Here is a 26,625-nt window from a genome sequence, read left to right as displayed (position 1 = left end):
TTGCTACTGGAAAACTATTTCCCAAACCAAATCTATCCTGTGCAGACTCTCCTGATAACTTATTTTCCCCTCTATTGCTTAAATCTGAAAGAAGTACAATATCCAGCTTGCAGATAACAGACCCATTTATGCATAGAAACACATCATCAACTGGCAGAGACTTTTAAAGAGTGTTCCATTTGGCAGGATCCCATTCTCCTCTGTCAGTTTTCAGTTGTGAGAGCCAGGCCTTAGCGGTAACGTGAGGCAGCACTACTCTTTCAACACCGGAGCCCTGAGGAAAGCAAACCCAGAGCGAGACCAACTAGCCTCACACCACCAGGGCTCCCAGCAGCCCTTTCTCTAGCGTGGCAGAGGGAGGACAGAGTAGGAGTGAATCCTGGACTACTGTGTCTGTCAGAACTCTGGGCAGCCCTGCCTGAGAGACAAGGGACCTGATAATCAGGACTCTCATTCATTCATTCAATAGTATTTATTGAGCACTTATTGTGTGCAGAGCACTGCAGCGTGGCTCAGTGGAAAGAGCACGGGCTTGGGAGTCATAGGTCATGAGTTCGAATCCCTGCTCTGCCACTTGTCAGCTGTGTGACTGTGGGCAAGTCATTTGACTTCTCTGTGCCTCAGTTCCCTCATCTGTAAAATGGGGATTAACTGTGAGCCTCACGTGGGACAACCTGATTACCCTGTATCTCTCCCAGTGCTTAGAACAGTGCTCAGCACATAGTAAGCGCTTAACAAATACCAACATTTTTTTTAAGTGGTTGAGAAAGTACAATACAACAATAAACTGTGACATTCCCTGTCCACAATGAGCTTACAGTCTAGAGTTGGGGAGACACACATCAATACAAATAAATAAAATGACAGTTATGTATATAAGTGCTGTGGGGCTGGGAGGGAGAAAAAACAAAGGGAGCAAGTCAGGGTGATGCAGAAGGGAGTGGGAGATGAGGAAAAGTGGGGCTTCATCTAGGAAGGCCTCTTGGAGGAGATGTGCCTTCCCAGGTTTCCATCCTTCCCACATCTCACCCCCATAATTCAGTGTCTTTATTCTTCTTCCATCCTAGTGCTAAATACAGTGCCTGGTACATAGTAAGTGCTTAACAAATACCATCACCATTATTATCATTATTATTAGACAGGTGGCAGTGCTGGGATTGGAACCTAGGTCTTCTGACTCCCTGTTCTGGACTCTGTGGCCCAACACTTTCCTCTTGGTTACCAAGAGAGCCACACTGTAGACAAACCATTCAGCTTCCTTGACTAAACTAGTGAAGACCAAAAATCCCAGATTTGCCTAAATCACCAATCACTTAGCATTTGTAGACTTAGCTGGCCATGCCCTTTCAAACACATTTGTTTGATTTTCAGTTGCCTGAAATAGCTAAGGAATAGCATGAATCAGTTCTCACACTGTCACAGGACAATGGTCTGCAGAGGATAAAACCCTATCAAGGTGAAGAGAAGTCATTTATCAAATATAAATGTTGAGGCAAAGATGAGAAATTTCAAGGGGGAAGGTATTTATCATGAGATATTGTTCTATTAAACCAGCTTTATTTTTGTTATGGCAAATGATTGATGGGCAGCCATTGTAATCATTTTGTCCACGGGATGTTAGTACAGCAAAGTGTCGACTGTTCATTGTACCATTATTAAAGAGTGGCATTCTAATTGACTTCCAAAAAATAGACTCGCAAGGTTCTATTAATCAAAAGCAGGCCCTCTAAAAGCAAGACATGTTCAAAGGATTTAATGCACATTTGTAAATGGCAAAAAGGATAGCAAACTTACTTCTAATATGACAATCCTTCGGAAAAAAGAAACTCCAAAAAGATGGCAAATTGACAAAGAAAATAAAATTTGAAAATATACGAGGTGCTTAGGGGATTAATATTATATTCATTGACATTTCTACTTTGATTACATTCTAGGATTGCCGCAGCACCTTTGAAACAGAAACAAACTTTGACTTCAGCTTGGAAAAATGATTGTGTTCATTTTTCAGTTTACCTCGAGCCAATAGAGTTATTAGACAAAAATATTTAGCCTTCCCACAGGGCTAGCTGGCTCTGCTCTTCCTGCTTTCGACACGGACAGGAAAGTGGATCACTTTCTAGGGAAAAGCCTGGGAGAATCTCATTGCTCTGCTGTCATCCCTCTCCTCCTCCTCTTTCTCATCATGATGTGCAGAGCACTGTCCTAGACCTGTACACATAAAAGATATGGTCCCTGCCCTGAAGGAGCTTGCCCTCTAACAGAGAAGGCAGAGAGATGTAATAGGAATACCAGTGAAGCAGCGTGGCTCAGTAGAAAGAGCACGGGCTTTGGAGTCAGGGGTCATGAGTTCGAATCCCAGCTCTGCCACTTGTCAGCTGTGTGACTGTGGGCAAGTCACTTAACTTCTCTGGGCCTCAGTTACCTCATCTGTAAAATGGGGATTAAGACTGTGAGCCCCATGTGGGACAACCTGATTACCCTATAATAATGTTGGTATTTGTTAAGCGCTTACTATGTGCCGAGCACTGTTCTAAGCGCTGGGGTAGACATAGGGGAATCAGGTTGTCCCACGTGGGGCTCACAGTCTTAATCCCCATTTTACAGATGAGGAAACTGAGGCACAGAGAAGTTAAGTGACTTGCCCACAGTCACACAGCCGACAAGTGGCAGAGCTGGGATTCGAACTCATGAGCCCTGACTCCAAAGCCCGTGCTCTTTCCACTGAGCCATGCTGCTTCTCTATGTCTACCCCAGCGCTTACAACAGTGCTCTGCACATAGTAAGTGCTTAACAAATACCAACATCATCAGTGAATACAGCAAGACAACTGATAAAATCAAAAGTAAGAATCGAATGAATAAGGGGGATGAATCAATGGCAACCTACGTGACTTCTCCTTGGCCTCATGATTTCATGATTTATTGATCAATTGATCGATTGACCAATCCATCATGGAAATTGTACAGCGGTCACGGTGCTGCTCCCAGCAGTTTGGTTTGGTGGACCTCTTCCACTTTGGCCTCCCAGAACCATCCATGCATGCACTTAGTACAGTGCCTGGCACATAGTAAGCACTTAGCAAATACATAATTATGCGCCTAAACTTAATTGCTGAATTCATTCTTTGAACTGGCAAGCAGCGTGGCTTTGTGGAAAGAGGATGGGTCTGGGAGTCAGAAGGTCATGGGTTCTAATCCCGGTTCCGCTGCTTGTCTTCTGTGTGGTCTTTCACAAGTCACTTCACTTCTCCATGCCTTAGTTACCTTTTCTGTAAAATGGGGATTAAGACATTGAGCCCTATGCGGGATGGGGACTGTGTCCAACCTGATCTGCTTGTATCCACCTCAGTGCTTAGTACAGTGCCAGGCACATAGTAAGCTCTTAACAAATATCATAATTAATTAAATTAAAGAGCAAGGGCCTGGGAGTCAAAAGATTTGAATTCTAATTCCACCTCTGCCATCTGTCTGTTCTGTGTGACTTTGGGCAAGTCATTAAGCTTCTCAGTCCCTCAGTTTCCTCATCTGTAAAATAATGATAATTATGGTATTTGTTAAGCACTTATTACGTGCCGGGCACTGTACTAAATGGAGACTAAATACCTGTTCTCCCGCTTACTTAGCCTGTGAGACCAAGGAGGGATAGGGACTTCATCCAACCTGATTATCTCATATCTAACACTGCTTTCCCTCTCAGGGTCATACCTGGAGAGTTTCCAGTCCTCTACCAGTCTTGGTTATGGGAGGGAGAGTCAAGCAGATGCCTACCCATTCCATTCCTAGCTTGGGCAGTGGCTAGAGTGGAAGGCAATCTACTAAGTCAATCATTATTATTATTATTATATAATTATTGTAATCATTACTAAGCGCTTGGGAAAGTACAATACAACAATAAACAGTGACAACCCCTTCCTATTCATTCATTCAATTGCATTTATTGAGCGCTTACCATGTACAGAGCCCTGTACTAAGCACTTGGGAGAGTACAAAACAACAATAAACAGACTCATTCCCTGCCCACAATAGACTTTTTATCTTGGACTCATCAGCATTCCACCCATCTAGGTGATTTTATCTGACCAAGCCCGATCTCTTGGAGAAATACCCATTCAGTTTATTCTCCAGGATTCTACCCTTTAGCCATCTTGGCTGGTTTGGAGGTGGGAATTAGAAAACCCAGGCTTTTTCATGCTGACACCAACATCCTTTTCAGAACTGTGTTTTCTGAAAGCCAGACACAATCAAGTGTGAGACATGGCTAAATTATGAGTCAGGTCCCTCTCCTGCATGGGCTCCATGGTGGGCCATAGCAGCCCCCAAGCTATGCATTCATGTGGGCTCTTAGAGGATCCCAGTTAAAAGTCTGGGCTAGGAAAGGACTACAACAGACTTTCCTCTCAGTCCTGCTAATGTGTCTCTGAAGGCACTAGAAAAACAGACGATAGAACTAATCTTTCGTCCATATGCATGATACCTAAGAAAATGTGAAAAGTCAGTAATGGAAACCTTTGTTCAAAGGCTATTTTTCCCAACTGGGGTACACTGTCCTAAGTCTGTTGGAGAGAGTTACTGGTGGTCCAGGTGTGAAATGATAGTGGGTCTTTTAATCTTTCACATCTAGAGAGATACCAGCAGCTTGTGTTCTCCCTCCCACCTCACCTACCCCCGAGAGAGGGGGGTGCTATTAGACACTTGCTCCCCTTCATCTTGCTGGGATGTTGAATCTCAGCCAGTGAGTTTCACCTTAACCCTCATCCAACTCATATTTATAAATCCACAAGGGGCCTCTTTCCCCTTTGAATGTAATAATAATGTTGGTATTTGTTAAGCGCTTACTATGTGCCGAGCACTGTTCTAAGTGCTGGGGTAGACATAGGGAAATCAGGTTGTCCCACGTGGGGCTCACAGTCTTAATCCCCATTTTACAGATGAGGGAACTGAGGCACAGAGAAGTTAAGTGACTTGCCCACAGTCACACAGCCGACAAGTGGCAGAGCTGGGATTCGAACTCATGAGCCCTGACTCCAAAGCCCGTGCTCTTTCCACTGAGCCACGCTGCTTCTCTATGTGTACTGCTCCGGATTTTATCACTAATTCCCTCATTGGAGTGAAAATTTCACGTCATCAGGGAATTTGTCACTTCTCGATGGTATTTCCCAACCACTTAGTATGGTGAATTGCACCCAGCAGACTCTCAATTAGGACTACTTCTACTACTTCTACTTTGAGAAGCAGTGTGACTTAGTGGATAGAGCACGGACTTGGGAGTCAAGAGGACCTGGGTTCTAATCCTTACTCTACCACATGTCTGCTGAGTGATCTTGGTTAAATCACTTCATTTCTCTGTGCCTCAGTTACTTCATCTGTAAAATAGGGATTAATAATGATATTAACAATTTTGGTATTGGTTAAGTGCTTACTATGTGCCAAGCACTGTTCTAAGTGCTGGGTAGATACAAGGTAATGAGGTTGTCCCACGTGGGGCTCACAGTCTTTATCCCCATTTTCCAGATGAGGTAACTGAGGCACAGATAAGTGAAGTGACTTGCCCAAGGTCACACAGCTGACAAGTGGCGGAGCCACGATTAGAACCCATGACCTCTGACTCCCAAACCCGGGCTCCTTCCACTGAACCACGCTGCTTCTCAAGACTAAGATTAAGATTAAGACTATGAGCTTCATGTGGAACAAGGACTGGGTCCACCCTGATTTGCTTGTCTCCACCCAGCACTTACTACAGTGCCTGGCACATAGTAAGTGCTTAACAAATACCACAATTATTATTATTGGCACATAGTAAGCACTTTATAAATGTCATTCTGATTATTTTGTTAAAAAAACTCCTTTAACATTCACTCTTTACCCTGGAGGTGGTATCTCCAGTGAAAGGGTCAGTAAGATTTTCATAATAACTTCCTGTGGTTATGAAAAGTTAGCTTCTATTACAATTTCAATACATTTGGAATGAGATACAGAGTTTACTGTTCTCACTACAAGATATAGCTATATCTAATATCTATGAGAGTAACAGCTTCCATATAAAACAGTCCTCTGTTCCTCTTATTACACCAGCTCTTCTATAAGAGGAGGCAGTATTTGTATCCCAAAGCACAAGACAGTGAAGAATATTTACTTCAGAGCCAATTTTCAATATTGAGTCAATAGCAAGGACAAGGATTCTGCCAGCATTCATTACTTTGGAAAGACAGATGGTCTGGACTGAGCGACAGCCAATTAATGCAGAATCTATTCTTTGTGGGCACATACCCCAAAGGGAGCTCTTTTTGCAACATGTCTTAAAAGTTTATTCTATTTTAAGGCAAGTGTTTCTTACTGCAGGGAGAAAGCATGTTTAATGTGTAAACTCACTTCCAATTGGAGGAAAGGTAGCTTTATTATCAAGGTAACTTCATTTTCACCCATGGTGCTTTGTAGGTAAATCTGGTGTGGGTAAAAGTTGTCTTCCCTCTCTGGTATCTTTCAGTTGGGAGGAAATAGTGTGAGACCTGAAATATCTCCTCATACCTTCTGTGCAGGCAAGGGATATGACTTCCATATTTTCCCTCTTTTGCCAAATCAGATCATTGTTCCCTTCATCCAGGATGACACCTTACTTGTGGGGAGAATTGTGTGGCTTGCTGGAAGTGGAGAGGGAGAAAGTGTATCTTCACCCAGATTGAACATTTCTTTGCCAATTCTGGGACAAAGTTAACCCTTCAGCCCCCTGCCGCCCCTCAGCCCCCCTCATCCACATCTATCTCCGTTGGGAGAATTGGGTTTTGGACTGTAGCCTTACCTCCTATACAAATGACAATGGTATCTTCACCCTCTCTATGAGAGCACAGGTAACACTACACCCCAAATCCTGAGGTAAAGCTTTATTGTTTTTAACTGGACTCAAGAATGTAGGCCATCTGTTTTCTCATTCCCTTTTAGTCACTGTTGGGTGTCATAAGATTGCTTTTGGTTCAAGAGGGTTTTGCCTTGGAAGGGATGTTTTAGTTCTCCAGTTCCTCCATCCTTCAAGAGGGTCTTCATTCAACCATCCATTCATTCATTAATTCAATAGTATTTATTGAGCGCTTACTATGTGCAGAGCACTGTACTAAGCGCTTGGAATGAACAAGTCGGCAACAGATAGAGACAGTCCCTGCCGTTTGACAGGCTTACAGTCTAATCGGGGGAGATGGACAGACAAGAACAATGGCAATAAATAGAGTCAAGGGGAAGAACATCTCGTAAAAACAATGGCAACTAAATAGAATCAAGGCGATGTACATATCATTAACAAAATTAATAGGGTAATGACAAAATAAATAGGGTAATGACAAAATAAATAGGGTAATGGCAAAATAAATAGGGTAATGACAAAATAAATAGGGTATTCATTCATTCAATAGTATTTATTGAGCACTTACTATGTGCAGAGTACTGTACTAAGCGCTTGGAATGTACAATTCGGCAACAGATAGAGAAAATCCCTGCCCATTGATGGGCTTACAGTCTAATCGGGGGAGACAGACAAAAACAATAGCAATAAATAGAATCAAGGGGACGTACATCTCATTAACAAAATAAATAGGGTAATAAAAATATATACAAATGAGCGGACGAGCACAGTGCTGAGGGGAGGGAAAGGGAGAGGGGGAGGAGCAGAGGGAAAAGGGGGGAAAGGGGGTTTAGCTGGGGAGCAGAGAGAAAAGGAGAAGCTCAGTCTGGGAAGGCCTCTTGGAGGAGGTGAGCTCTCAGTAGGGCTTTGAAGAGGGGAAGAGAATTAGTTTGGCAAAGGTGAAGAGGGAGGGCAATCCAGGACAGCGGGAGGACGTGCGCCAGGCGTTGACGGGGGGATAGGCGAGAACGGGGGACTGTGAGGAAGTGGACAGCAGAGGAGCGGACCCTACGGGGTGGGCAGTAGAAAGAGAGAAGGGAGGAGAGGTAGGAGGGGGCAAGGTGATGGAGAGCCTTGAAGCCTAGAGTGAGAAGTTTTTGTTTTGTGCGGAGGTTGATAGGCAACCACTGGAGGCTTTTAAGAAAGGGAGTGACATGCCCAGAGTGTTTCTGCAGGAAGATGAGCTGAGCAGTGGAATGAAGAATAGACTGGAGCAGGGAGAGACAGGAGGAAGGGAGATTCATTCATTCATTCATTCAATAGTATTTATTGAGCGCTTACTATGTGCAGAGCACTGTACTAAGCGCTTGGGATGAACAAGTCGGCGATAGAGACAGTCCCTGCCATTTGACGGGCTTACAGTCTAATCGGGGGAGACGGACAGACAAGAACAATGGCAATAAATAGAGTCAAGGGGAAGAACATCTCGTAAAAACAATGGCAACTAAATAGAATCAAGGCGATGTACAATTCATTAACAAAATAAATAGGGTAACGAAAATATATACAGTTGAGCGGACGAGTACAGTGCTGTGGGGATGGGAAGGGAGAGGTGGAGGAGCAGAGGGAAAAGGGGAAAAAGAGGGTTAAGCTGCGGAGAGGTAAAGGGGGGATGGCAGAGGGAGTAGAGGGAGAAGAGGAGCTCAGTCTGGGAACGCCTCTTGGAGGAGGTGAGTTTTAAGTAGGGTTTTGAAGAGGGAAAGAGAATCAGTTTGGCGGAGGTGAGGAGGGAGGGCGTTCCAGGACCGCGGGAGGACGTGACCCAGGGGTCGACGGCGGGATAGGCGAGACCGAGGGACGGTGAGGAGGTGGGCGGCAGAGGAGCGGAGCGTGCGGGGTGGGTGGTAGAAAGAGAGAAGGGAGGAGAGGTAGGAAGGGGCAAGGTGATGGAGAGCCTTGAAGCCTAGAGTGAGGAGTTTTTGTTTGGAGCGGAGGTTGATGGGCAACCACTGGAGTTGTTTAAGAAGGGGAGTGACATGCCCAGATCGTTTCTGCAGGAAGATGAGCCGGGCAGCGGAGTGAAGAATAGACTGGAGCGGGGCGAGAGAGGAGGAAGGGAGGTCAGAGAGAAGGCTGACACAGTAGTCTAGCTGGGATGTAACGAGAGCCCGTAACAGTAAGGTAGCCGTTTGGGTGGAGAGGAAAGGGCGGATCTTGGCGATATTGTAGAGGTGAAACCGGCAGGTCTTGGTAACGGATAGGATGTGTGGGGTGAACGAGAGAGACGAGTCAAGGATGACACCGAGATTGCGGGCCTGAGAGACGGGAAGGATGGTCGTGCCATCCACGGTGATAGAGAAGTCTGGGAGAGGACCGGGTTTGGGAGGGAAGATGAGGAGCTCAGTCTTGCTCATGTTGAGTTTTAGGTGGCGGGCCGACATCCAGGTGGAGACGTCCTGGAGGCAGGAGGAGATGCAAGCCTGAAGGGAGGGGGAGAGGACAGGGGCGGAGATGTAGATCTGCGTGTCATCTGCGTAGAGATGGTAGTCAAAGCCGTGAGAGCGAATGAGTTCACCGAGGGAGTGAGTGTAAATGGAGAACAGAAGAGGGCCAAGAACTGACCCTTGAGGAACTCCAACACTTAAAGGATGGGAGGAGGAGGAGGCTCCAGCGAAGGAGACCGAGAATGACCGGCCAGAGAGGTAAGAGGAGAACCAGGAGAGGACAGAGTCCGTGAAGCCAAGGTGAGATAAGGTATGGAGGAGGAGGGGATGGTCGACAGTGTCAAAGGCAGCAGAGAGGTCAAGGAGGATTAGAATGGAGTAGGAGCCATTGGATTTGGCAAGAAGGAGGTCATGGGTGACCTTAGAGAGAGCAGTCTCGGTAGAGTGGAGGGGACGGAAGCCAGATTGGAGGGGGTCTAGGAGAGAATGGGAGTTAAGGAGTTAATGGGAGTTAATGGGAGTTAATGGGAGATCAGAGAGAATGTTGACACAATAATCCAGCCGGGTATTATGAGAGCCTGTACCAGTAAAACAGCCGTTTGGGTGGAGAGGAAAGGGCGGATCTTGGTGATATTATAAAGGTGAGACCGGCAGGTCTTGGTGACGGATTGGATGTGTGGGGAGAATGAGAGAGCTGAGTCAAGGATAACATCGAGGTTGTGGGCTTGAGAGACGGGAAGGATGGTCATACCATCCACAGTGATAGGGAAGTCAGGAAGAGGACAGGGCTTGGGAGGGAAGATGAGGAGCTCAGTTTTGGACATGTTGAGATTTAGGTGGTGTGCAGACATCCAGGTAGAGACGTCCTGGAGGCAGGAGGAGATACGGGACTGAAGGGAGGGGGAAAGGACAGGGGCAGAGATGTACATTTGTGTGTCATCTGCATAGGAAGACAGGATGAGGACCAAGGATTCTCAAAAAAGTTGGAAAGACCCTCTGTGTGTGTGTGTGCCTTTGGGTGTCCAAGTGCATGTTTCTATGTGTGCTTGTGGATATATCTGATGCCTTTTAAGCTACAGTAATTTGGAGCCCAGAAGAGCCATTTCAGAATGGATTAGATGACTTTGAGGATTAGAAAAATCCCATCTGACAATATTAAACAAGATTAGCTCAAATGGTTCATACAGATGTAAGTCAAGAGCAAGCCCTCTGGAAATCATCCTATTGCATCAGAAATGCACTATCAGTGATACAATATACACAATTGTACAAATGTTGTACAAACAAGGGGACTCCTGCTCTGGTCTAGTCCTGAAAATGGCTAATATAGCCTGTCATTTTCAATGTTCTGCTTTGAACATTTTCTGAAATTATCATTATTTTTCTCAGTTATTGATTTGACTGGAAGTGACGGTGGAGAGGGAGAATTCTTGTTTACTCTTGTTTTGATTTGTTTCTAAACAAGGAGAGGGTCTGATTTTCCCTTTCAGTGCATTCCTTAGAGCTCGCAGTGGAGTAGATGAATACAAAAAAGAGAACAGAATAGGAAATAAACCCATATGCCATAAACATATTCAACTTATTACAATTAAGAATTATGAAATTTCAATTGTAAACTCTATCAAGAAGAGGTAGTATTGGACATGTTCAATTCCTGTTCTTTCCATTGTTATGAGGCAAAACATTTCTATCCAGTTGAGGAAATTGTCTATTTGTATGAAAATATTTGCCACAACCCTTCATTAAATTATCTATATCATCATAGTTGTATTCTTTGATAACTCTGTCAACATGTTAGAACTCATAAAACTTTTCCTTATCAAATATCTAATTCTCTTTACCTGGATCCTTGTCAAGGTTTGTGATAGGGCTGTGAGGAACTCAAGTAGAAACCATTGGAATTGATTGTAAAAGAAATGGTAATATAAAAGTATATTTTCAAAAAGCATAGCAATACATTTTGATACTATGTTCTCCCATCGCAGAAGTAGCGTGGCCTAGTGGGAAAAAGGGAGGCAAGAGAAATGGATTCTAATCCTAACTCCGCCACTTCCCCGGTTGTGTGACCTTGGCCAAGTCACTTAGCTTCTCTGTGCCTTAGTTTCTTCCTCTGCAAAATGGGGATTAAGCACCTTGATACTCACCCCAGCCCCACAACATTTAGGTTAATATTCTTACATTCTACTATTTCCCCTAGCCCTAATCTATTTTAATGTCTGTCTCCTTCTGCAGATTGTAAACTCCTGCTCGGCAGCGATCATGCCTACCTACACTGTTGCATTGTACTTTTCCAAGCCCTTAGTACAGTGCTCTTCATCCAGTAAGCACTCACTAAATACCATTGATTGATTAATTGATTATATACCCATCACCTCCACTCCCTTAGACTGTTAAACCCCAGTGGGAAAGAGCCTATGTCTGATTTGATTCTATCTACCCTATTGTTAAGCACATTGCTCTGCACAAGATAAGCACTTAACAAATACCACAGTCACGATGAGGATAATGATTATTATGATGATGATGGTTGTCATTATTGTTATTCCCCTCACTCCCTTCCAGAAAGATATTTGGGTTTGCATGCATGGATCAAGAGCTTGAAAAGAATGAGAGGGGTGGGATGGGTGGGATATAGCAGTGCCAGTCTCACAGACTGAGGTAGCCCTGCCTCCTAGTCAGGCCAGGTTTCCTAGTTTCACAAGGGAAGCCAAGCAAATTCCAAGAAAATAGAGGACTATCAATCAAACAATCAGTGTTATTTACTAACACTTAGAGTAGCTCTTAGAACAGTGCCAGCACTTAGATATAGAACAGTGCTTGGCACATAGTAAGCACTTAACAAATACCAACATTATCATTATTATTATTATTCATTCATTTAATCATATTTATTGAGTGCTTACAGTGCAGAGCACTGTAGCACAGAGGTCATGGGTTCCAATCCTCGCTCCGCCACTTGTCATCTGTGTGACTTTGGGCAAGTCACTTCACTTCTCTGTGCCTCAGTGACCTCATCCATAAAATGGGGATGAAGACTGTGAGCCCCACGTGGGACAATCTGATGACCTTGTATCTCCCCCAGCACTTAGAACGGTGCTTGGCACATAGTAAGCACTTAATACCATCAGTATTGTTATTATTATTATCATTACTAAATGCTTGGGAAAGTACAATACAACAATAAACAGTGACAACCCCCGCCCATTCATTCATTCATTCATTCATTCATTCAATTGTTGAGCACTTACTGTGTGCAGATCACTGTACTAAGTGCTTGGGAAAGTGCAATACAGCAATAAAATGAGACAATCTCTGCCCACAATGAGCTCACAGTCTAGAGCATGGGAGACAGACATCAATACAAGTAAGTAGGCATCAATATAAATAAATAAAATTACCAATATGTACATAAATGCTGTGGGCTCGGGAGAGGGGCAAGAGCAAAGGGAGTAAGTCAGGACAATGCAGAAGGGAGTGAGAGATGAGGAAAAGTGGGGTTTAGTCTGGGAAGCCCTCTTGGAGGAGTAGTGCTTTCAGTAAGTCTTTAAAGTGGGGGAGAGTAATTGTCTGGCGGATGTGAGGAGGGAGGGCATTCCAGGCCAGACGTAGGATATGGGCCAGGGGTCACCAGCAAGACAGGCAAGATCATGGGACAGTGAAGAGGTTAGCGGCACCAGAGGAGCGAAGTGTAGTGGCTCGGTTGTAGAAGGAGAGAAGAGAGGTGAGGTAGGAGGGGGCATGGAGAGCTTTAAAGCCAATATTAAGGAGTTTTTGTTTGGGATGGAGACAGACAAGCAACAACTGGAGATTTCTGAGGAAGGGGGTGACATGTCCTGAGCGTTTATGTAAAAAGACAATCCGGGCAGCAGAGTGAAGTAGAGACAGCAGGTTGGAAGATCAGAAAGTAAGTGATCCAGTAATCTAGGTGGGATAGGATGAGTGATTAATAATAATAATGTTGGTATTTGTTAAGCGCTTACTATGTGCCGAGCACTGTTCTAAGCGCTGGGGGAGATACAGGGTAATCAGGTCGTCCCACGTGAGGCTCACAGTTAATCCCCATTTTACAGATGAGGTAACTGAGGCACAGAGAAGTTAAGTGACTTGCCCACAGTCACACAGCTGACAAGTGGCAGAGTCGGGAGTCGAACCCATGACCTCTGACTCCGAAGTCCAGGCTCTTTCCACTAAGCCACGCTGCTGGTAGCAGTTTGGATGGAGAGGAAAGGGTGGATCTTAGTGATGCTGTGAAGGTGAGGCCAACAGGATTTGGTGACGGATTGGATGTGTGGGTTGAATGAGAGAGCGGGGTCAAGAATGACACCCAGGTTACAGGCTTGTATACAGGTTACTGTATATATTTTCATTACCCTATTTATTTTGTTAATGAAATGTACATCGCCTTGATTCTATTTAGTTGCCATTGTTTTTACGAGATGTTCTTCCCCTTGACTCTATTTATTGCCATTGTTCTTGTCTGTCTGTCTCCCCCGATTAGACTGTAAGCCCATCAAATGGCAGGGACTGTCTCTATCTGTTGCCGACTTGTTCATTCCAATCGCTTAGTACAGTGCTCTGCACATAGTAAGCGCTCAATAAATATTATTGAAATACTATTGAATGAAAGGCTTGTGAGACAGGAAGGATGGTTGTGCCTTCTACAGTAATGGGAAAGTTTGGGAGAGGACAGGATTTGGGAGGGAAGATGAGGAGCTCTGTTTTGGACACAATGAGCTCACAGTGCAGAGCATGAGCTCATAGTGCAAAGCACTATGCTAAGCACTAGTGCAGCAGTGTGGCCTAATGACAAGTGTACAGGCCTGAGTGTCAGAGGACCTGAGTTCTAATCCCAGTTGCACTATGTGTCTGCTATATGTCCTTGGGCAAGTCACTTCAATCATCTGTGCCTCAGTTCCTTCAACTGCAAAATGGGGATTCAATATCTGTTCTCCCTTCTATTTAGACTGTGAGTCCCCGTGGGGCCTGATTATCTTGTATCTACCTTAGCGATTAGTAAAGTGCTTGGCACATAGTAAGAGCTTAACAAATACCAAAATTAATATTATTGTTACAATACAACAGAATTGGTAGGCAGTCAATCAGTCCGTGTTATTTACTGAGCTCTTAATGTGTTCATAGCACAATATTAAGCGCTTGTAGTGGGTGGGGGCGGGGGTGGTCCGATAGAGTTGGTAGACACAATGCCTGCTTTCAGGGCTAACACATACAAGGCACTTCAGATTATAAAATGAAATGTCCTTTCCCCAGCAACCAGTGCCTTCAATAAAGGCAAATGCCAACCAAGAGACCTGCTGTTTTACCATGTGCTGTAAGCAAGCTCCCTCTGATGAAATCAGGAAAAGGTCCCAGGTTCAAGGTAAGCCGAGAGAGGCCCTTGGAAAAAACAGCAGTAAAAAGCTCATCCTTTACTGGCAATGGAAATGAAGTCAAAAACTTCTTATTGATAGAAAATACCTGGTGATCAGTGGCAAGACTGCCAACACCACTTGCCCCTAGAATTTTGATGGCAATTTTGATAGCAAATTTAGACTATTGCTCTCATTATTTGAGCTTAATGAGCAATTTCTTCTAAGTAGTACAAAGCGATTAGAGTCAAAAAGACCACAGAAAATGCAAGCACAGACTGGACACTTAGACTTTCTTCCAAATTCTCATTCAATTTATTGAACTTTCTGTACTTCCAGAGGCTATCAGGACAGGAGAGCTAAATCATGGAAGCAGTTTGGGATTCTGAAACCACATGGTGGCCAGAAAATTATTCTCATAATTAATATCGGTAAAAAGAGTTACTTATATTTTAAAATGAGCCTCCTTATAATGGTATACATTAACTGCTTATTATGTTACTAGACTGTGAGCAAGGACCTTTTCTGACCTGATTTTCTTTTATCTACCCCAGTATTTAGACTATTATTGTTATTATTATTATTATCATTATTAAATAAGTGCGGTGGTGGATGCAGTCCCTGGATGCAGTCTCACAATCTGTAAGAAGGGAGAGAGGCACTATCTGATCTCCTTTTTACCATCGAGGAAGCTGAAGTCCAGAGAGGTTCATTCATTCATTCAATCGTATTTATTGAGCGCTTACTCTGTGCAGAGCACTGTACTAAGCTCTTGAAATGTACAACTCAGGAACAGCCCAACAACAGGCTCACAGTTTAAATGGGGGAGACAGACAACCAAACAAAACAAGTAGTCAGGCGTCAATACCATCAAGATAAATAGAATCATAGATATATACACATCATTAACAAATAAATACAGTGATAAATAATATATACAAATATACACAAGTGCTATGGGGAGGGGAAGGGGGAAGAGCAGAGGGAGGGAGTGGGGGACTGGGGAAGGCAGAAGGGGCAGAGGGAAAGGGAGGGCTCAGTCTGGGAAGGCCTCCTGGAGGAGGTGAGCTCTCAGTAGGGCTTTGAAGAGGGGAAGAGAGTTAGTTTGGTGGACGTAGGGAAGGAGGGCATACCAGGACAGCGGTAGGATGTGGGCCGGGGTTGACAGCGGGACAGGCAAGAACAAGGCACCCTGAGGAGGTGAGTGGCAGAGGAGCGGAGTGTGAGGGGTGGGTTGTAGAAGGAGAGCAGGGAGGTGAGGTAGGAGGGGGCAAGGTGATGGAGAGCTTTGAAGCCAAGAGTGAGGAGTTTTCGTTTCTTGCAAAGGTTGATAGGCAACCATTGGAGGTTTTTGAGGAGGGGAGTGACATGCCCAGAGCGTTTCTGTAGGAAGATGATGCGGGCTGCGGAATCAAGAATAGACTGGAGCAGGGAGGGAAAGGAGGAAGGGAGATCAGAGAGGAGGCTGAGACAATAATCTTGTCGGGATATTATGAGAGCTTGTACCAGCAAGGTAGCAGTTTGGATGGGGAGGAAGTGACTTGCTCAAGATCACACAGCAGGCAACTTTCCTGACTTCCAAAGTTCTGCAATATCATCTCTTAAAGTAAAATAGGCATTTATCTGACCTAAGTTTTCTTTATTCTTTGAGTAGTTTTTCACATTTTCCAGAAATTCTTACAGGGGTATCTATACATCAAAATCACAAAAGCCTTACTTTAATTAATAAAAAACACCACCCTTTTTACTTTGGTAAAACAGGAAAAAATATAGGAGGAAGACACAGCATGAAAATGGAGAAGACAGGGTAATGGTAATCAATAAAACTCATGTTGCTACTCATGTTTTATTCCAAAAACAGTGTTAACAATGATTTCCAACAAGAAGAAACAGTTTGTGGATCTCTGTCTGTTGTGATCTCCTTTTCAAATTGAAAGGGAATAACAGACATCAAATGAAAAATATACAGAAAATCTGGCAGATATTACAGGTTTGCTAGCATTCAGTATGAGTGGTTTGGTTTGTTCAGGTAAAGTATTAGATTGCAAGCTTTTTTAGGGCAAGGATCATGTCTACAGACTCTTGTACTCTCCCAAGTACTTGTTACAGTGCTCTGCACGCAGTAAAGACTCAATAAATACCACTGATTGATTGATTGATTGATTGATTGGAGACAATGGATCAGTAAGATAACAATGAAGTGCTTCACTGATTCCTCAGACCAAGTTGTTGCTCATTAGAGTCTTTAATAAGTTTTTACTGTGTGCCAGTTTCTGGGGTAGATATAGGTGCAGAGCACTGTACTAAGTGCTTGGAAAGTACAATTCGGTAGCAGATAGAGACAATCCCTATGTGCTTGGGAGAATACACTAAAACAGAGTTTGCAGACATGTTTGCTGTCCACAAGACGCTTAAAGGCTAGAGGGGGAGACAGACATTAAAATACATTATGATATGTATATAAGTGCTGTGGGGCTGAGGATGGGGTGAATATCAAATGCTTAAATGGTACAAATCCAAGTATGTAGATGACACAGAAGGAAATGGAATAGGGGAAAATGAGGACTTAAGCAGGGGAGGCTTTGGTTATGGAGACAGTAGATGATCTTTTGTATAGAAATGGGGAGGAAGTTCCAGGACAGAGGGAAGATGTGGGCAAGGTGTTGCAGCAAGATAAAAGAGACCGAGGTACAGGAAATAGGTTGGCATTAGAGGAGCAGAGTGTGCGGGCTGGGTCATAGTAGGAAATCTGTGAGGTAAGGTAGAAGGGAGGCAAGCTAATTGAATGCTTTAAAGCCTAGGGTAAGGAGTTTCTATTTGATGCGGAGGTGGATGGGCAACCCTTAGAGGTTCCTAAGGAGTGGGGAAACATGGACAGAATTTTTTTAGAAAAATAAATCAGGGCATCAGAGAGAAGTAGAGACTGGATAAGGGAGAGACAGAAGGCAGGGAGGTTAGTGAGGAGGCTGATACAATAGTCAAGGTGGGATAGGATAAGTGCCCACAGGGCACATGGCAGGGCAGTCTAAAAAGGAGAGAGAGCAGGTGTCATATACCTAGTTTACATATGAGGAAACTGAGAACCAGAGAGCTTAAATGACATGTTTAGCATCACAGTTCCATTAATCCCCAGGCTCATGCTCTTTCCACTAGGCAACACTGTTTCTCATAATTATTATGGTATTTGTTAAGTGCTTACTATGTGTCAAGCACTGTTCTAAGTGTTGGAACATGCAGAAAGAACCTGAGAATGGGAGTCAGGAGACTTGAGTTTTAATCCTGACTCTTCCATTTCCTTGCTTTGTGACCTTTCTGTGAGCCTCAGTTTCCTCATCTGTGAAATAATAACAATAATAATAATGATGATGGAATTTGTTAAGCGCTTACTATATGTCAAGCATTGTTCTAAGAGCTAGGATAGATACAAGCTAATCAGGTTGGACACAGTCCCTATCCCACATAAGGCTCAGAGTCTTAATCTCCATTTTACAGATGAGATAACTGAGGCACAGAGAAGTAAAGTGACTTGCCCAAGGTCAAAAAGTTAAATATGTAGCAGAGCCAGGATTAGAACCCAGGTCCTTCTGACTCCCAGGCCCGTGCCCTATCCACTAGAGCATGCTGCCTCTTAGATTGTGAGCCTCCTGGTGAGATAGGAACTGTACCTGATCTGATTAATTGTATTTCCAGTGTTTTGTACACAGACAGAGCTTAATAAATACTTCTTATCATCATTATCAACATCATCATCACAATCATCACCATCACCACTATGCTATTATACAAAAGAGGTTCATTTATCCAACAAAGTATGTGATAGCAGAGAGATTATTTCTCTGCATTACAGATTTTCTTCATGATTTGTTACTCAAATTGGTTTTTCAATTCAGAAGTAATAATTGTCTCTAGGTGCTTTTCTGTGTGATAGAAACTAAGCAACAAAGTCAAAATCATAATTTCAAAGCCATTTCACTGTTACTCCAGCCTTGATCACTTTCCTTCTCTGCAGTCTCATATTTCCTTCTGCCTTCAGGATATCTCTATTTGGATGTCCTGCTGATACCTCAAACTTAACATGTCCAAAACAGAACTTCTCATCTTTCACTCACACCCTGTCCTCCCCCTGACTTTCCCATTACTGTAGACAGAACCACCATACTACCTGTCTCAGAAGCCCATGACTTTGGCATTATCCTTGAGGTATCTTTTTCATTCAATCCACATTTTCAATCTGTTACCAAATCCTCTCAGTTCTATCTTCATAACATTGGTAAAAACCCACCTTTCCTCTCCATCCAAATTGCTACCACATGGATCCAAGCACTTATCCTGTCATGCCTTGATTACAGCATCAGCCTCCTTGCTGACCTCCCCATCTCCAATTTCTCCCCACACCAGTCCATACTTCACTCTGCTGCCCAGATCATTTTTCTACACAACCATTCAGTCCACATCTTCCTGCTCCACTAGAACCTCTAAAGGTTGCCCATCCACCCCTGCATCAAACAGAACTACTGTTCCCTCTTTCCTCTTCTCCCACTCCCTTCTGCATCACCCTGCCTTGCTCCTTTTATCCATCCCCCCCCCAGCCCCTCAACATTTGTGTGCATATCTGTAATTTATTTATTTCTATTAATGTCTGCCTCCCTCTATAGACTGTAAGTTCATTGTAGGCAGGGAATGTATCTGTTTATTGTTATATTGTACTCTCCCAAGCCTCTCAGGGTCACACCTGGAGATTTCCCAGTCCTCTACCAGTCTCGACTACAGGAGGGAGAGTCAGGCAGAGGCATATCCATTCCATTCCTAGCTTGGGCAGTGGCTAGCGAGTGGCAGGCAATCTGCTACAAGTCAAAACTCCCTGTGCTGGGCAGCAGCAGCACAGGAGAGAATCAAGGGCAGAGACTCAAGTTTACTGCACGGAGGGACGCAATGGCAAACCACATCTGGATTTTTACCAAAAAAACTCTTTGGATCCACTACCATAGAGTTACAGTAGAGTTGGCCCTCAAGGCACTTACAGTCGAGATAGAGGCATAGATTGTGACCTTGGGTAAGTTACTTTACTTCTCTGGGCCTCAGTTCCCTTATCTGTAAAATGGAGACTAAGACTGTGAGCCCCACGTGGGACAGGGACTGTGTCCAACCTAATTAGAAAAGCAGTGTGGCTTAGTGGAAAGCACGGGCTTTAGAGTCAGAGGTTATGGGTTCTAATGCCACCTGCACCACTTGTCCCACCTCCATTCATTCATTCATTCAATAGTATTTATTGAGCGCTTACTATGTGCAGAGCACTGTACTAAGCGCTTGGGATGAACAAGTCGGCAACAGATAGAGACAGTCCCTGCCGTTTGACGGGCTTACAGTCTAATCGGGGGAGACGGACAGACAAGAACAATGGCAATAAATAGAGTCAAGGGGAAGAACATCTCGTAAAAACAATGGCAACTAAATAGAATCAAGGCGATGTACAATTCATTAACAGAATAAATAGGGTAATGGAAATATATATAGTTGAGCGGACGAGTACAGTGCTGTGGGGATGGGAAGGGAGAGGTGGAGGAGCAGAGGGAAAAGGGGAAAATGAGGCTTTAGCTGCGGAGAGGTAAAGGGGGGATGGCAGAGGGAGTAGAGGGGGAAGAGGAGCTCAGTCTGGGAACGCCTCTTGGAGGAGGTGATTTTTAAGTAAGGTTTTGAAGAGGGAAAGAGAATCAGTTTGGCGGAGGTGAGGAGGGAGGGCGTTCCAGGACCGCGGGAGGACGTGGCCCAGGGGTCGACGGCCGGATAGGCGAGACCGAGGGACGGTGAGGAGGTGGGCGGCAGAGGAGCGGAGCGTGCGGGGTGGGCAGTAGAAAGAGAGAAGGGAGGAGAGGTAGGAAGGGGCAAGGTGATGGAGAGCCTTGAAGCCTAGAGTGAGGAGTTTTTGTTTGGAGCGGAGGTTGATAGGCAACCACTGGAGTTGTTTAAGAAGGGGAGTGACATGCCCAGATCGTTTCTGCAGGAAGATGAGCCGGGCAGCGGAGTGAAGAATAGACTGGAGCGGGGCGAGAGAGGAGGAAGGGAGGTCAGAGAGAAGGCTGACACAGTAGTCTAGCCGGGATATAACGAGAGCCCGTAGCAGTAAGGTAGCCGTTTGGGTGGAGAGGAAAGGGCGGATCTTGGCGATATTGTAGAGGTGAAACCGGCAGGTCTTGGTAACAGATAGGATGTGTGGGGTGAACGAGAGAGACGAGTCAAGGATGACACCGAGATTGCGGGCCCTAGAGACGGGAAGGATGGTTGTGCCATCCACGGTGATAGGGAAGTCTGGGAGAAGACCGGGTTTGGGAGGGAAGATGAGGAGCTCAGTCTTGCTCAGGTTGAGTTTTAGGTGGCGGGCCGACATCCAGGTGGAGACGTTCTGGAGGCAGGAGGAGATGCGAGCCTGAAGGGAGGGGGAGAGGACGGGGCGGAGATGTAGATCTGCGTGTTATCTGCGTAGAGATGGTAGTCAAAGCCGTGAGAGCGAATGAGTTCACCGAGGGAGTGAGTGTAAATGGAGAACAGAAGAGGGCCAAGAACTGACCCTTGAGGAACTCCAATAGTTAAAGGATGGGAGGGGGAGGAGGCTCCAGCGAAGGAGACCGAGAATGACTGGCCAGAGAGGTAAGAGGAGAACCAGGAGAGGACGGAGTCCGTGAAGCTAAGGTGAGATAAGGTATGAAGGAGGAGGGAATGGTCGACAGTGTCAAAGGCAGCAGAGAGGTCAAGGAGGATCAGAATGGAGTAGGAGCCAATGGATTTGGCAAGAAGGAGGTCATGGGTTACCTTAGAGAGAGCAGTCTCGGTAGAGTGGAGGGGACGGAGGCCAGATTGGAGGGGGTCTAGGAGAGAATGGGAGTTAAGGAATTCTAAGCATCGATTGTAGACGACTCATTCTAAGATTTTGGAAAGGAAGGGAAGCTTGTCTGCTTCATTTCTCTGTGCTCCAGTTATCTCATTTGCAAAATGGGGATTAAGACTGTGAGCCCCGTTTGGGATGTGGACTGTGTCGAAACCTGTAAATCTTGTATCTACCCCAGCGTTTAGAACAGTGCCTGACACATAGTGGCAGTGACTGGGCATGTCACTCCCCTTCTTAAACAACTCCAGTGGTTGCCTATCAACCTCCGCTCCAAACAAAAACTCCTCACTCTAGGCTTCAAGGCTCTAAATCACCTTGCCCCTTCCTACCTCTCCTCCCTTCTCTCTTTCTACCGCCCACCCCGCACGCTCCGCTCCTCTGCCGCCCACCTCCTCACCCTCCCTTGGTCTCGCCTATCCCGCCGTCGACCCCTGGGCCACATCCTCCCGTGGTCCTGGAACGCCCTCCCTCCTCACCTCCGCCAAACTGATTCTCTTCCCCTCTTCAAAACCCTACTTAAAACTCACCTCCTCCAAGAGGCCTTCCCAGACTGAGCTCCTCTTCTCCCTCTACTCCCTCTACCACCACCCCCCTTCATCTCTCTGCAGCTTAACCCTCTTTTCCCCCCATTTCCCTCTGCTCCTCCTCCTCTCCCTTCCCATCCCCTCAGCACTGTACTCGTCTGCTCAACTGTATATATTTATTACCCTATTTATTTTGTTAATGAAATGTACATCGCCTTGATTCTATTTAGTTGCCATTGTTTTTACAAGATGTTCTTCCCCTTGACTCTATTTATTGCCGTTGTTCTTGTCTGTCCGTCTCCCCCGATTAGACTGTAAGCCCGTCAAACGGCAGGGACCGTCTCTATCTGTTGCCGACTTGTTCATTCCAAGCGCTTAGTACAGTGCTCTGCACATGGTAAGTGCTCAATAAATACTATTGAATGAATGAATGAACATAGTAAGCTCTTAAATACCATTAAATAAAAAATATAAATACCATTGATTGTTTCTGAATGACCTGATTAACTGGTATCTATCCCAGTGCTTAGAAGAGGGGTTGACACATACTGAGTGCTTAACACATTTCAGAATTATTATTATTCTGCTGTAAGCGTCTTGGGACAATATATGGTAGCCACCCAGGGTCATTCTAATGTAGGCCTCTTACTGTGGATGCTTGGGAACATTCTACATTAGCCCTGTTGGAACAAAATATGGTGAATCTTCCAGGACATTCTCTGGTAGCTCTCTTGGGACAATATATGGTCTTCTCAGGGACAGTCTTCTTTAGTCCTCTTGGTACAATGTACAGTGGCCCATAAGGAACATTCCAATACAGACCTCTTGAAACTCTGTATGGCAGCTCTCCAGGGACATTCTACTCTAAGCCTCATGGGATCATGTACCAATGCTCCAAAGGGACATCGTACGGTAACGCTCTTGGCAACATTACCCAACTTGGGCTGCACCGACAGTGTCCTCTCCTGATGCTCCTCCTATCTCTCTGGCCACTCATTCTCAGTCTCTGGCGGGCTCCTCCACTGCCTCCCATTCTAGCTATGGGTGTCCTTCAAGGTTCAGTTCTGGGTCTCCTTCCATTCTCCAACTACACCCACGCTCTTGGGGAACTCATTCGCTTACATGGCTTCAACTGTCACCGCTATGCAGATGATTCCCAAATCTACAACTCCAGCTCTGATCTCTTTCCCTCTCTGGAGTCTTGCATTTCCTCCTGCCTTCAAGACATCTCTACTTGGATGGCCTCCCATCACCTCCAGCTTAACATGTCTAAAACAGAACTCCCCATCTTTCCACTCAAACACTGTCCTTCCCCTGATTTTTCGATCACTGTAGATGGCACCACCAACCTTGCTGTCACAAGCCTGTAATCTTGGTGCTATCCTTGACCAGGGAAATTCTATTCTAGGCCTATTGAGACATTGTATGATGGCATCCTGAGACAATCTTCTAAGCCTATTAAATGCACAGAGTCAAGCCCATGTTTCAAACTACATTTCCCCACTCCTCAAGAACCTCCAGAGGTTTCCCATCCAGCTCTGCATCAAACAGAAACTCCTCACCCCTGTCTTTAAAGCACTCAATCACCTTACCCCCTCCTATCTCACCTCGCTGCTCTCCTACTACAACCCAGGCTGCACACGTCACTCCTCTAATAGTAACCTTCTTACCAATGATTACAGGTTAGGGAGTGGGGAGTCTTGGGTTCTGACCTCGGTTCTGCCATTTGTCTGTTCTGTGGCCTTGGGAGGGCCACTTGACCTCTCTGAGTTTCAGTTTACTCATTTGTAAAATGGAGATAATAATACCTGCTTCTCCTTTCCTGGCAGGGATCTTGTGAGGTCAAAATGAGATAAATGCTTTGGAAAAAACAAAGTTGTAATAGCAGTAATAGTATTTATTAAGCACTTACTGTGTGCAGAGCACTGGATTAAATGCTGGGAAAGAAAACACAGATGGTTTTTAGACATGGTCCCTGTCACTCTGGGGGGCTCCCAATCTAAGAGGGATGTACCAATTCAAGGCCCTATTACTGCTACTTTCCTATATATCAGAATGTTGGTATAATCATCGTGATGACCCCTCCTACTCTTTAGAAAAGTGAATGGACCACTCATTTTATTGACCCTCTAGTCTATCTCATCTATCTCACCACCGACCCTTTACCCACAACCTGTCTCTGGCCTGGAACCCCCTTCCTCTTCTTAAAATAATAATAGTAATAATGAGGGTATTTGGTAAGTGCTTACTAGGTGCCAAGCACTTTCCAAAGCACTGGGGTAGATACAAGGTAATCAGGTTGTCCCCTGTGGGGATCACAGTCTTAATCTCCATTTTACAGATGAGGTAACTGTAAACACAGTTACCACAGATGAGGTAACTGAGGCCCAGAGAAGTTAAGTGACTTGCCCAGAGTCACATAGCTGACAAGTGGCAGAGTCAGGATTAGAACCCATGACCTCTGACTCCCAAGCCCAGGCTCTTTCCACTAAGCCACGCTGCTTCTCATCTGACAGACATTTGACAGAGTCTTACTTGCCCCACCTTCAAAGCTATATTGAAGGCACAACTCCTCCAGAGGCCTTCACTAAGCCCTCATTTCCTCTTTTCCCACTCCCTTCTGCATCGCCCTGATTTGTTCCCTGTATTCACCCCTCCCTCATCCCCTCAGCACTTATGTACATATCTGTAATTTATTTATTTACATTAATGTCTTTCTCCCCATCTAGACTGTGAGCTTCTTGTGGATATGGAATGTGTCTACCAACTCTGCAGTACTGTTGTGTTGCCTTGCACATGGTAAGCGCTCAATGAAGATGATTGATTGATTAATCTAGGCAAGAATGATTAGAAATGCAAAGTAACTTCCACTATAGAAAAGACCTTTCTTGGCAGAGTTGTGGGTGGGGAGCAAAGTTTAAAAAGCTGAGTTAAAAATAGAAATGCAACAACAGACTCCATATACAAGGCATCCACATTGTGCTATCTCCTGCTGAATGGCTTTATGCCTTAGTGGGGACTCCTGTATCAGCTGCTATTTTTTATTTGGCAGTGATTCAGTGGTGCCTGCTGCCTGGGCTGTTTTGGTTTTTTTTTTTTTCTTTTTTAACTCAGTTTAGCTGAAGCTAGTTTAATACCAGAGATTCCCTGCCAAGGAAGCTTTTTCATGCTCCAAGATCTCCCTTTTGTGACTGAATTCTGCTAGATGGGAGGCTCAAGACAGGAAAATTTTCACACGGATAGAACTGTGGGAAAGGAAACAAATCTTCAACAGGCCAAAAGAAAAAAAAAATGGCAAAGCACGGTATGCTCACAACGTTTTGGTGTCATCCACCAGAATTCAACAGGATCCCTCTCAGACAGATACTTGCCTCTTTTGTGAAGCAAAAAAACCACAGTCCTCAAGTTTAGTTGCCCTTGATTCTATTTAGTTGCCCTTGATTCTGTTTAGTTGCCATTGTTTTTACGAGATGTTCTTCCCCTTGACTCTATTACCATTGTTCTTGTCTGTCTGTCTCCCCCGATTAGACTGTAAGTCCGTCAAACAGCAGGGACTGTCTCTATCTGTTGCCGACTTGTTCATTCCAAGCGCTTAGTACAGTGCTCTGCACATAGTAAGCGTTCAGTAAATACTATTGAATGAATTGAATGAAGTGAAAAGAGTGGAACTGTGGTTCTGTTTCTATCTCAAAGAAATCTCACTGTGACCACACGACACTAAGAATGAACAGAGAAGTGAGGTGGATATTCAGGTCATTTTGGCCTCAAAAAATTGGATATTTTTTCCTAAAAGAAAAAAAAATTGGAGGGAAAATTGGTTTAGGTGGGGCTGTATCATTTGGATATCTGCATCATTTATCCCTATTTTAACAGACAAAAAAAAAATAGGATGCTGCCTTTATCGTTCTGCATCACTGATTTCATGACCTATCATCAAAATCTCCGAAAAATATCATTTTCTGGTCTGAAGACTTTTCTCACCTGGTCTACAGAGGTCAACTGCTTAAAGTCTGCAAACGTCCTATAGGACTACAGCTTTTCGACTTGCCCAAAAATACGTGTTGGAAAGGTCTCAATCTTTTTCAAAGATTCTCCATTGGGTACCCAGTCAATTAGACTGTAAGCCCGTCAAACGGCAGGGACTGTCTCTATCTGTTGCTGACTTGTTCATTCCAAGCGCTTAGTATAGTGCTCTGCACATAGTAAGCGCTCAATAAATACTATTGAATAAATACTATTGAATGAATACCCAAAACTGACATTCAATTTGGGTAGAAAAAAAATGATATGTCTCAATCTTATACAATGGTGGAGCATTGATTTTTTTTTTTGTTTTGATTAGCTACTTTATCCTCAAAGAAACTGACTGAAGCAACCATTCTTACTATGTGTTATATAAGAGCAGAGTATTACAATGAAATAATTATAGGTTTTCCTGTCCATGCCATTTTAGGGTGCTAATATAGCAGTTTTTACACAAAATGTAAAGTGGAATTGTTCTAAAACATTCTCTTACAATTAGGCTGATTGTTCTATTTGATTTCAAATGTTATCTAATAGTACATGGGCTGAATTGTGTG

At 44.5% G+C, this 26,625-nt stretch overlaps 2 non-coding genes across 2 annotated transcripts; both read left to right on the top strand.

The window, feature by feature from the left end:
* Positions 1-3,686: 3,686 nt before the first annotated feature.
* Positions 3,687-3,822, top strand: LOC114806723. The gene has a single exon (XR_003754785.1). It is a non-coding gene; the product is annotated as a small nucleolar RNA SNORA7 (small nucleolar RNA).
* A 15,530-nt stretch (positions 3,823-19,352) lies between these two features.
* LOC114807174 lies at positions 19,353-19,490 on the top strand. The gene has a single exon (XR_003755227.1). It is a non-coding gene; the product is annotated as a small nucleolar RNA SNORA7 (small nucleolar RNA).
* Positions 19,491-26,625: the final 7,135 nt, after the last annotated feature.

The sequence above is a fragment of the Ornithorhynchus anatinus genome, chromosome X1 (assembly GCF_004115215.2).
Source record: "Ornithorhynchus anatinus isolate Pmale09 chromosome X1, mOrnAna1.pri.v4, whole genome shotgun sequence".
Classification (NCBI taxonomy): Eukaryota; Metazoa; Chordata; class Mammalia; order Monotremata; family Ornithorhynchidae; genus Ornithorhynchus; species Ornithorhynchus anatinus.
Note: the sequence above shows the minus strand (reverse complement) of the source record. Positions and strands in the feature narration are given on the sequence as shown.